We start from the raw sequence: 11,618 nt of genomic DNA, 5'->3' as shown, positions 1-11,618 counted from the left end.
GATGGGCACATGGCATGTCATTAATAGTTCATTCATTTATTTATTACATATGTATATATATTTATTGTTTTTCAACGGTGATTTTACACTGTATAGCTAGCTCTAGGGGCAATGTCTTCTGCCCTGAAACGTCTACACTTTCTCATCAAGAAAAGGAAAAAGAAACAAAACACTCCTAACAACATTTGAACGTGCAATGTGGGTGTTAAACCTGCAGCCTGCCGTCTCCATAAATAATATTTTAATTTAGTGGTTCAAATTTAAATTTTACAATAAGTTGTAGGTCATGGATTTAAGTTCAACGAGACGTGCGGGTGTACTATAAGAAATAAATATTTAATTTAAAAATTAATTGTCGTAGCAAAAAGTCATTGATTATGGGTACGCTATGCTTTCAGCTGTAGTTTTGTTATTTGTAATATGGTAAAAATATTTGTCATGACTCATAACCATGACAATTAATTTTCATGGTGAATAAGTTAAGTTTTTGCATCGATTGTTGTTTAACTGTAGCTTTTTTTTTTTTTTTTCCCAGTGGCGAAATTACACTTTTTATTTCATAGAATATGGGGTTCAACAAAAAAGAGAATTCTCGTAAATGGTGCAAATATAATACCAAAGATTTTGAGAAAATTTTGTAATTTTCGTATTTTTGGAAGAAGTCTACATATAATTTACCTTTTTTTATATTTTTTTATTATATCTATAACATAGCTATAAATCAGATCACATGTCCAAACAGTTTTGCCCTGAAATAAATTAAATCTGTGTAGTTGATCATATTCCTTTTGGGGCCTATATATAGTTATATTCATGTTAGATATTAGGACTAGTAAGAAACAAGAATTGGACAATGACAGCCGAAAGATGCCTCGATTCTCAACATAGTTGGTACTAAATTATTACTTTTTTTTAGGGTAAGAGCGATTATTAATTATTAGTTAAAAAATCAATTATAAGTATAATTATTTTTCATCGACATCAATTTCTAATAAATACTATTACAATAATTATATTCTGTTTATAACACCCACTACTACAATAGACAATAACTTTTACTATACAGTAGACTAATTCCTACTATACAATATACAACATTCCACACATCTGGTGGAGTTCGAACCCATGCCCTTCAAAATTATGGAACTCCAATTTCGCCAATTGAGTTAGGCCTCATTGGCTGATACTAAATTGTTATTTTCCCTATTTGTCTGATATTTAATTCAATGGTTCATATTTAACCAACCAGGCCCCTTTCTTTCAATATAGCCCTCCCCGCAGACTTCAACAACTTCAAGATTTTCGATTTGTTCATCATGTCTTGACTTAGGAATTTGTCAACAACTCATGTAAAGTTGTGCACATTGGTCAATATTAATCTCTTAGTTCCATGGTTAAAATTAAGCTTTTATAAATAAGTTTGATGGTAGATTCGAGTCATTTCAGATGTGTGTGTTGATTTTTATCTCATTTTATATGAGTTTGTATGTTAATCACTACAAGAAAATGGCTCAATAACTATAAAAAAATATTTATGCTAAAATCAAATTAAGGCAAGTAAAACTTTTGTTGCTAATCTATATTCTCTCATATATATTTTAAATATTTCGCTGCTAAATTTATTAACAAGTAAATTTTTTATATTAAGTAATCTAATTAACAATAAAAATTTTACTTGTTAATTAGCTCGACGCTAATTTTTTCGTTGTTATTGGGTCATTTTCTTGTATTGAATTTATTATAGGGAAAAATATTATTTTAGTCCGTTAAGTATGCCTAATTTTAATTTTAGTTCGATAACTATGTCCATTTTTATTTAGGTGCAATAACTTATGAAATTGCTTACTTTTAGTCCTCTGGCTGATTTTCGGACAATTTTACCCCTATGAGTGCATATGGACTAAAACTGCCTTTCAAAAGTTGCATAGGGGTAAAATTGTCCGAAAATCAGCCAGAGGACTAAAAGTAAGCAATTTCTTAAGTTGCTGGACCTAAACAAAAATGAATATAGTTATCGGACTAAAATTAAAATTACATATACTTAGCGGACTAAAATAATACTTTTCCCTTTATTATAATTTATTTTATGATTTTCAAATATCTAACTGACTCCTATATCAATTTTTATTACTTTCTCTAATTCATTTTTATTTTCTTGTTGCGCAATACAACCGTGTTCCCATCTCCGTTAACTAAAACTCCGATTTTAATGATTGGACCAAAATCATAACAATATAAAAAGATTAGGAACCAAAATCGTGCCTCGAAAGGACTAAAATCAATTAATATGCAAATAGATAAATATTAATAAGGAGTGATGGGCGATGATACTAAAACTTAAATCCTAATTTACAAAGGAGCCCATACACATTGAAAAATTTTATTTGCAGCCCAAATGAAAGTTTGAACTGCTTAATCACGGAGCCGAATGGACCAATGTGTTTGGACTTTGGCTTCATTGGTGACCGGATTTTATTATAAAGGTCATTATATACTTTATATTAAATTCTGAATGGAGACTCATTCAATTGGGAAAATTATAAATTTAGTCCCCTAATTTAGAGAATAGTATTTTTTGGTTCTGCACGAATTAATTTTTATCATTTAGTTTTGTAACTTTATATGTTTGGAAATTTTAGTTCTTTTTTAACCAAATTAAATTAAAATTTTAATCCTGTAAATTAATTTGTATAGGGCCAAAGTTGCCGACTCCCTAAAGTTAAAAAAAACTAAAACTATTAATGCCCTATAAGTTACAGAACTAAAATTGCAATTTAATTGAGCCACGTGCAAGTCTCATGTAATTTTTCACCCAAATTGAGCGGGAAAAAGTAAAAATTGCCAAAATTTTAAAATTACAGGATTAAATTATAAAAACTAATTTAAACAGGACAAAAATGCTACCCTCCATAAATTACAAAGCTAAAATTGTATTTTTCTGTAATTGAGTTTTTAAAATTATGGACTCATGATGTTGCAAAAAATATTCTTGATTGGACCATTACCAATCTGTCTCTTAGGTCAGCCTCAACATCAGAGATTAAAAATTGATTTTTTGAAAAGCTTTTGACTCTTAAATCAGTTCAAGTTCAAGAAAGATCCAATAAAGCAAAAGCATTTGATAGGGTCGTGATCATGTGATTTGCGGTCTCGAGCTCCTTGAGTTGCTAGAAATAAGTTTGAAATTCACAAGAAATATTAGGGTGTCGAGGTCTTTTCCAGCTAAATTCCGACTATCAAATTAAAAACGATCTCACACAAATTTAATAATAAAATATTATTCAATGTACCTAAACGTTAATGTGGGACAATTTATTTATAGGTATCCCTATTGTTCTTTGTCAGTCACTATGATGTCCTAGATGGTGCCACGTAATGCTCAATTGACAGCCCAAAATTTGGGTCCAATTTTGCCCTATCCAGACAAGAAGACATGGATATGTGCCTGTTACGGACTTACTCTAACTTGAAAGGGCAAAAAAGTACAGGCATTTACCCATGTCAGCATTGGTAGCCCAAAATTCACATACCTCATAAATGAATTTGTGTACGTAGATAGATGCTAAAAAAAAAAAGAAAGGATAAATTATAATAATTTTTTTTTCAGATTTAGCATAATTAAAAATATTTTTTATTATTAAAAAATTATCAATACCTTTTTATTTAACGTACGTCCAACAATTAGTTCATTCTATTAATTTTTTATGATGAACTGATCAAAATGCGTTTGTGGATGATGAAATTATTTTACTTATTTTTACAATTTTCTAACACTTTATTCACAACTAGCAGGGCATGAAGAGAATTTCACCTCTCGACCTTTACATATATATATATATATATATTGTTTCATTTTTTAAACAAAAAAAATAAGGTCAAAGTGGACATTTCAGATCTTCATCCAAGGAACGCATTATTCATCAAATGTTAGGAGGAGCGTATTGGTTAATTTTCAGATAACGAGAGGGTATTCGTAGTTATGCATCTCAAGAGAGCTCGCTGTAAGTTATAAAAAAAAAAAAAAAAGAGACTTGTGCAGGGTTTTTTAGTAAGCATTGTCATTTTTAGTCATGTAACTCAAAAGAGTTGGCATTTTTGATTCTGTGTGAATTGATTTACATGACTAAAATTGTAATTTAATTGGATCTTGTGCAAATCACATATAATTTTTCTGTGAAATTAACTGAAAAATGACAAAAATTACCACAAAAAAAAGATAGCAACAAAAAATTCAGTGACAATTTAATGTTGCATCTAATTGTATATATTTAGTGAGAAGAAGTTTTAGTTTGTCGTGATAATAAATTTCATGATTTTAGTAATTACCATTATTCTGTAAAAATTATTATTTAGTGAAAATTAAAATGATAAAAAGTGGTGCATAAAGTTATCACTATATATAATTAGTGACGATCTAAACAACAAATGATTACTATCACTATATTGTATTGTTATTATACATGTGTCGCTAATTATATTTTCTGATAAGTTTATTCACAAATTTTTTATCACTAATAATTATATATTAACAAGATAAAAATTATTGTCACATAATATATATTTTTAGTGATAATTTTATTTTTTGTAGTATAATTAATTTGACTATATATGTGGTCAAAATTTGACTATAGATGTGGTCAAAATTTTAATTATTTTTTATATTATTAAAAAGTTGAGGGGCATTTATATCATTTCCAAGTGTCATTGTGCAGACCCCCACGTCATAGCCTACTCAAATTGGGCATGTCTCAATATAAAATGATTTCTCTACTAAAAGTTGAGGTTTTATTATATTTTTGGTTGACTTATAGTAATTTGATAAATGAATATGGAGTGTAGTTTATATCTTATGGTTATGTGCCAAAAAGTCTTAGCCAGCCCCCCTATCTCAAATTCAGATGTCCCTCATCACTTTGGTTATGTCCCTCATCACTTTGGTTTTGTTTTTAATTTGTTTTTAGGTATTTTGTGGAGATAGAGAGAGAAAAACAAAGATAAATGAAAATAAGTTAGAGATAGTGTGTATGTTTGGATTTGTTTTTAGAGATAATATAAAATAAATTTAGTATATTTGATGTTGGGTAGTGAGGAGACAAAAAGTACTGTTTATTGTCAAATCATATCTTTTTTATATATATATTTATATATATATATATATAATTCATTTGTAAATGAAGAGAGAGAAATTTTAGTTTTATCCCCTACTCACGGTTACAAAATACCTAGAAACGAGACAAAAATTGACAAAATATTGAATGCCAAACATTGCTTGGGTTTTGGGTCATCTCCGAGATGGCCCAAAAACGAAGCCAAACATAATGACTTGTTTTTAGTTTATCACTCCATTCCAAGAACGCCTTCCAAGTTACAACTCATTGGAAATACAGTTGAGGTAAAATTATATATTTAGTTCACTAACTTTGGGTCATTAACGTTTTCGATTATGTTAGTTATTTTATTTATATATTTAATCTTTTTTTGATGAATTTAATCACGAAAATATCATATTTTGGTCCCTTTTTGATAAATTTAGTTCCGTATTTATAATTTTGGTCCGAGCGACTCATAGTTATAAAATAAAAAATGATATCCATATATTACAGTGTCAAGGGGACCAAAATTGTCAGCATATGATTAAATTTATCAAAAAATAACTAAATATGAGATTTTCAAGTCTAAAGTCATAAAAAAGGACTAAATGTGTAAATGAAATAAGTCATAAGACAAAAAGTGCTAATAATCTAAAGTCACAAAACCAAAAATATAATTTTGACTATAATACAACAATTTACTAACGTGGAAATTAAATAGAATAATTTCGTACTAGAATTACCACCTCTCCTGAGGTCTGGTATAATTACAAATATCTTCTCGTTGTTTAAAAAATTACAAATACCCCTAATTTTATAATTTTTTAAAATATTTTTGTGAATTGATATTCCCTTTAGATTATTTATTTTTTTCACTCTCATATTCTTCTTTATATTTTTTTATATATTTTTAAAAAATTCAACAAGAGTAAAAAAGTGATGTTCACTTTACTGTCTAGGAGTTACACAATTATTTTTAATTTGAGAAAGATATTTATAAATTTTTTACGTAACAAGAAAATATTCGTAATAATGTCAAACCTCTCGTTGCAATTTACCCTAAACTTTAAGTAAAACATCATAGAAAAGAAAGGGATTATGTACTAGAATTGGAGGAAAGGGATTATTTGGGCAACACCTCAATACCGCAAACAAGGTTGTGTTGGCTGGCTGGTTTATTTCATTTGGCAAGAGAGACAATAATAATAATAATTACTATATTTTTTATTGATATTCTATAATATACCTATTTTCTATATTATAAATGTATGAGTGATTTGTCAAATTTTATGTTTTTTTTTTGGCCAATATATCCTTTTATATAATAATAGAATTATGATTTTTTATGCCCAAATAAATAATTTTACAATTAATTTTTATAATATAGTTGTTAATTATGTATATAGTTGAATTGAAACAAAATTCTAATAAAATAAATAATAATGAAGAGTTTTAGTCACAACTAATAACTATATAAATAAAAATATTAAAAAAAATTAATAGTAACTAGGAAAAATATATATGCTACATAAATAGAAGAAAATACGATGTAGAAATTTGAAAAAACATACTTTTTTATGAATGAAAATAATCTGTGGGACAATACCCATTATTTTCAGTGTTTGTTTATGTAATATGATCATTAAGGTAAAGTAATATTTATTGAGAATGTATGAGACTTATTGAAAAATATTTAAGAACATATATTAAACTATGATCTAAAACACCAAGTAAAAATATATTTATTTTATTTTAATATATTTTATATTGTGAAATACATATATGTGCATTAATTATCCATATAAAAAAACTCAATTACTATATATTTGTATTTATCTGTCTTAGTCATTGTACATCCTACACATATACATACATATACATGTGTGTGTCTTTTTGTGTGCTTATTGTAGATGATATTATTATTTTGTTACAATCTATTTTCATAATCAACTTATTTATTTCAAATAGTATTTATATATCATTATGAATAGTTTAATTTATAATTTAATTCAAAATAAGGGCTTTTTTCACAATTTTATTAAAAAAAAGTGGTAAGTTTTTATATTTATTTTTATTCTTTTTGATAAATATATAACCATGTATATTTTACATATTGTAATTGATATATCTTATTTTTATATTTTTGTTAACTATTACTACAGAAAAATACATTTATTATGATAGATAATTAGACCAAAAGCATAAGTTGTCGTAAAATACTAATATAATTGTACAAGTGCTTAACTTTATAATAAAAATCCCAAAAACCGCCCCAACCCAATTAGACTGCAAAGTGGGGTTTTGATGATTGTGAAGTTGAGTTTGAACTAAACTTTTTATAAACTGCAAATATTAGGTTGGGCTGAAAAATTATCTAAATTGACCCAACCGGCACCGCATACACTCCTACTCCTGGCCCGCCTTGCCGGAAAAAGAAAATTTTACCTACTTATTAGTTGGACGTTGATTTTAGTATCAAATTTTTTTGTAACTATCGAGACAATATATTGCAGTGTATTGACTATGATATTATTTCGAGTTTAATTTTATAAGTTATTCAGTATAATTAAACTTACAAATATGTGAGCTAAACTCATTACTCAATCATTGGAGGAGTATTTTTTTTGGTAGAAATCGTTAGTTTTAGTTTAATTAATTCAGTTTGGAGTAATTATCCTACATAATTAAGTTGTTAACATGCAATTTGATCAAATTCAAAAGGACAGTTTTTAATTTGACAAGAAATTTGGACATTCAGTTTAAAGTTTCATTGTTTACTTGAACTGTTCCTTTATAGAAAATTCAACTTTTTTTAATTGGAGAAGTTTGAAATAGTGAAAGTAAGCCTTTGTCTTATGTTTGGACCGGAAGTTCAATGAATCTTAATCTCATTTTAGGGCCCAACCACAAACACTTATTACATTGTGAGTATCTCAATCACCTTAATTTCTAACTAAATGCTCCTTGCAAACTTCAAGTAGCTCTATCCAAGCGCCCTAGTTTTTCATCGATAATGTCTTAGTTTAATAATTAAAGTTAGGATTGATGTCCCAACAAATTCGAGATTTATCGGACTTATGATCTTTGTTTCACTTTATATCATGAGTGTTGGTGAGTTACTGTAAGATATATCGATATATTTATCGAGATGAGTTATTATAATTTAATTATCGTTATAATTAGTTAAAAAAGAAAAGCAGGTTAGGTTTTCTATTTTAAATTTTTTTTCGTTAATTAATATATACACATCATATATATATAAATGATATTATATCATTTATTTTATTTATAAAGAAAATATTTTATATATGTAATATGTACATGTTAAATGAAATACAAGATAGAACAGAAAATTCAATCCGTACGTGGTCTAATAAGTAGGTTATTGTTGGATGAAAATTAATCAAATTCAATTTTTTAAAATTGATAAATTCATTAATTAGTTAGATTTATTAATTTCCTATTAATGCATTTTTGTTCCGTAACTTCAATTATTTGGTGTTTTCATCCTTTAAGTTTCTAAAATGACATTTTGGTACACCCTTCTCGTGTGGTGGAGGTGAATTTCAGCAAAGTAAAAGGACTAAAGTTAAAAATATATATGTAGGACCAAAATACTTTTGTAGAAAATTAAAGAACGAAATTACTGAATGACTTATATTACAGGACCAAATAAGCATTTAATCCTATTCAATTTATAGGTTTTAATTAATGTATGCTAGCAGTCATAACACGTCGTGCATATAATGAAGAATATTTCATATTTCAAATTATATTATATATACATAAGAATCACATATATAAACCAACAAATAACATTTATAAAAAAAATCAAATTAAGCTATTATGAACACAACAAAAGAATTAGTGTAGTGATGTTAAATGGCGTGGATAAATTGTTGTAGAAAAAAAGAAGTAATTATAATTAACTTTTAAAAATGATCTAACTATTGTTTGTGATGAGCTTTATTTTTTATAATTGTATAGATTACAAATGCATGTATTTATTTATATACTCAGAATTGGAAATTATTAAATATATATATACACACTACTGCAGAAGTTCGGAAGCTTTGACAATATTTCTAGAAATACTTAAATTTTTATATATATTGTAATAAAAATAATAAGAAAGAATTGTATTTTGATTCTGTAATTATAGAGAGTGACAATTTTAGGACCATTGAAATTTAATTTGGCAATTAAAAAAATAAAATAGCACATTTTAAAAAAAATATATGTGGAAAATTGTAAATTTAGCTGGAATTTGGCATGTCTGCCCCACGCTATCCCTAAGTTCTTACTAAATTTGCAATTTTGCTAGATTTTATCTATAATGCGTCAATTTTTTTAAAATTTCAGGACTTAATTATAAAATTAAGTTTCAGTAGGACTAAAATTACCACCCTTATTGTTAGTGAGCAATTAGAGGATGGTAATTTTAGTCCTCTCGAAACTCATTTTGACAATTAAACACTGAAACTTAAATAAAGTTTGTTTTTTAAGGACGAAATTCATTGAAAATTATAAATTTGGTCTTAATTTGTCGCAATTTTCCGTAAATTTTATTCTTAATATGCCAATTTTATTTTTTTTCCCCTAAAATTGCATATGCAAATTGAATTCCAATAGGATTAAAATTTCTACACTCGTATTATTCTGGGGCCAAAATTATATTTTTTTCTTAATAATAAGAATAAGAATTTGTTATATAATATTAATAAGATAGCATGGGATTTGCATTAGTGTTTGAGATACACTGAAACTATAATTATCTATGAATACGGATAAGAGAATCTCTATCAGATTGCATCTTAAACCAAGTCAGATTAGGTAAAGCTCAGTTCATTTTAACAAACAAAGATATCCTATAAAGATAAACTACAAAGTTCCCATATCACTATATATATACTACTTCCAAGATCTTTTACGTCTCATCGATCTTTCTCCTCCCACCTTCTACTCCCAATCTCCTTCTTCAAACCCTAAAATGGCCGGAGGAGGCGTCATCGCCAAAGGCGGTAAAGCATACCCCGGAAAACTCACATGCAGAGTTTTCTCTACGTGTTTCGTCGCCGCCATGGGCGGTTTAATCTTCGGATACGACATTGGTATTTCAGGCGGAGTTACATCCATGCCGTCGTTCTTGATGAAATTCTTTCCTAGTGTGTACCGGAAGGAGGAACTGAACGTCGGCGGTACGAATCAGTATTGCAAGTTCGACGACGCCAAATTGACCCTTTTCACGTCGTCGTTGTACTTGGCGGCCCTGGTGGCGTCGGTGTTTGCTTCCACCATAACGAGAATGTTGGGCCGGAAGTTCTCTATGCTTTTGGGTGGAATCCTGTTTCTTGCCGGTGCGATCGTCAACGGGTTCGCCCAGAATGTTACTATGCTTATTATAGGCCGTGTTCTCTTAGGTTGCGGCATCGGGTTCTCCAATCAGGTGATTATATGTGCAATCTAACTGCACATTTGTCAATATTACTAGTATTTTTGTGAAGTTTTTTGCTAAAGATTTTAGGGTTTTGATGTATTTGCAGTCAGTGCCTGTTTACCTGTCGGAGATGGCCCCGTACAGGTACCGTGGGATGCTTAACATGTTTTTCCAACTAACAATCACCATCGGGATTCTTGCTGCCAATTTGATCAATTACTTCACGGCCCAAATCAAGAGCGGCGAGGGCTGGCGGATAAGCTTGGGCTGCGCAGCCGTGCCCGCCCTGCTGTTCATTGCTGGCTCGTTGTACCTCCCCGACACGCCCAATTCATTGATAGAGCGAGGCAAGCAGGAAGAAGCCCTGAAGAGGTTGAGAAATATCAGAGGAATTGAGAATGTCGAAGAGGAGTTCAACGATTTGGTGGCTGCTAGCGTTGCTTCCAAGAAGATAAAGCATCCATGGGCGAATCTCTTGAAGCGGAAGTATAGGCCTCACTTGACTATGGTGATTTTTATCCCTTTCTTCCAGCAGCTCACAGGCATGAACGTTTTCATGTTTTATGCTCCTGTTCTGTTCAAAACCATTGGTTTCGGGAACAACGCTTCGCTCGCTTCCTCTGTCATCTCCGGCGGTGTCAACTGCGCTGCCACCCTCGTTTCTATCTTCTCCGTCGACAGGATTGGGAGACGGGTCCTATTCTTGGAAGGCGGTGCTCAAATGTTCGTTTGCCAGGTAATTTAAACATCGATTCATTTCTCACTCATATTAACTTATCTGAACTATATTTTCATTACATTTTACATTTTGAACTTGCAGATTATCATTACTATTTGCATTGCACTCAAATTCGGAGTCAACGGGAACCCAGGCGAGCTTCCTCATTGGTATGCAATGTTCGTGGTTATAGCCATATGCGTATACGTCGCCGGATTTGCATGGTCGTGGGGGCCTCTTGGGTGGCTGGTGCCGAGCGAAATCTTGCCGCTGGAGGTCCGATCAGCCGGACAGAGCATCAACGTTGCTGTGAACATGATTTTTACCTTCTTTATCGCCGAACTGTTCCTGAAAATGCTTTGCGCAATGAAGT

The 11,618-nt window shown here is 29.7% G+C and overlaps 1 pseudogene; it reads left to right on the top strand.

Moving 5' to 3' along the window:
• LOC105164241 overlaps window positions 10,021-11,618 on the top strand; it is a 1,883-nt pseudogene continuing 285 nt past the window's right edge.

This window comes from Sesamum indicum, linkage group LG6, assembly GCF_000512975.1.
Source record: "Sesamum indicum cultivar Zhongzhi No. 13 linkage group LG6, S_indicum_v1.0, whole genome shotgun sequence".
Taxonomy (NCBI): domain Eukaryota; kingdom Viridiplantae; phylum Streptophyta; class Magnoliopsida; order Lamiales; family Pedaliaceae; genus Sesamum; species Sesamum indicum.
Note: the sequence above shows the minus strand (reverse complement) of the source record. Positions and strands in the feature narration are given on the sequence as shown.